The sequence below is a fragment of the Schistocerca americana genome, chromosome 1, assembly GCF_021461395.2.
Source record: "Schistocerca americana isolate TAMUIC-IGC-003095 chromosome 1, iqSchAmer2.1, whole genome shotgun sequence".
In the NCBI taxonomy this organism is placed as follows: domain Eukaryota; kingdom Metazoa; phylum Arthropoda; class Insecta; order Orthoptera; family Acrididae; genus Schistocerca; species Schistocerca americana.
In genome coordinates, this window is record NC_060119.1 from 363622233 (window position 1) to 363623922 (window position 1690).

The 1690-nt window shown below is 50.3% G+C and overlaps 1 pseudogene; it reads left to right on the top strand.

The window, feature by feature from the left end:
* The first annotated feature begins 635 nt into the window (after positions 1 to 635).
* Positions 636 to 753, top strand: LOC124556667 (annotated as a pseudogene).
* The last annotated feature ends 937 nt before the right edge of the window (positions 754 to 1690 follow it).

Here is a 1690-nt window from a genome sequence, read left to right on the forward strand (position 1 = left end):
TTTCTACATTTGTCGATGAATCTCCATCCAAAATAACGAGCTGCATGCTCCCTAGCAAAAAATCCTCGATCCAGTCACAAACATCTCGTTGTTGTTGTGGTCTTCAGTGCAGAGACTGGTTTGATGCAGCTCTCCATGCTACTCTATCCTATGCAAGGTTCTTCATCTCCCAGTACCTACTGCAACCTACATCCTTCTGAATCTGATTAGTGTATTCATCTCTTGGACTCCCTCTACGATTTTTACCCTCCACGCTGCCCTCCAACACTAAATTGGTGATCCCTTGATGCCTCAGAACATGCCCTACCAACCGATCCCTTCTTCTAGTCAAGTTGTGCCACAAACTCCTCTTCTCCATAATTCTATTCAATACCTCCTCATTAGTTATGTGATCTACCCATCTAATCTTCAGCATTCTTCTGTAGCACCACATTTCGAAAGATTCTATTCTCTTCTTGTCTAAACTATTTATCGTCCATGTTTCACTTCCATACATGGCTATACTCCATACAAATACTTTCAAAACGACTTTCTGACGCGTAAATCTGCACTCGCTGTTAACAAATTTCTCTTCTTCAGAAACGCTTCCCTTGCCACTGCCAGTCTACATTTTATATCCTCTCTACTTCGACCATGGCAACGGCCTTGCCGCTGTGGATACACCGGTTTCCGTGAGATCGCCGAAGTTAAGCGCTGTCGGGCGTGGTCGGCACTTGGATGGGTGACCATCCAGGCCGCCATGCGCTGTTGCCATTTTTCGGGGTGCACTCAGCCTCGTGATGCCAATTGAGGAGCTACTCGACCGATTAGTAGCGGCTTCGGTCAAGAATACCATCATAACGACTGGGAGAGCGGTGTGCTGACCCCACGCCCCTCCTATCCGCATCCTCCACTGAGGATGACACGGCGGTCGTATGGTCCCGGTAGGCCACTCGTGGCCTGAAGACGAAGTGCTACTTCGACCATCATCAGTTATTTTGCTCCCCAAATAGCAGTACTCATTTACTACTTTAAGCGTCTCATTTCCTCATCTAATTCCCTCAGCATCCCCCGACTACATTCCATTATTCTACTTTTGCTTTTGTTGATGTTCATCTTATATCCTCCTTTCAAGACCATGTGCATTCCGTTCATAATCAATTTTTCAAAAAAAAAAAAAAATGGTTCAAATGGCTCTGAGCAGCTCAGGTCATCAGTCCCCTAGAACTTAGAACTACTTAAACGCAACTAACCTAAGGACATCACACACATCCAAGCCCGAGGCAGGATTCGAATCCGCGACCGTAGCGGTTGCGCAGTTCCAGACTGAAGCGCCTAGAACCGCTCGGTCACTCCGGCCGGCAATCGATTTTTCGATAAAATGCGTAGGTGAAGATCTGAGGCGAACGCTCGTCGGAAATGCTTTCACGTAAACTTCAGTCTGATGCGTAACATCAAAGAGATATCTAGCGTGCGCGACGTTGCATAACGTACAGCCCACGCGCTCGAGCCAGCACGCATCGACACAACGCAGCCGAAATCCCGGCGTGTTACGCGAGCGCGCGGTGACGCAGCCGGCCGCTGCCCGCAGCTCCCGGATGGGTGGGCACCACGGCTCGCCAGACCACGCGCCGCGCCGCGCTGCGCCGGTCAAGCGCCCAGCGGCCAACACAGCGGGCAGCCCGGGCCTCAATGGACCAAGGCCGGCCTT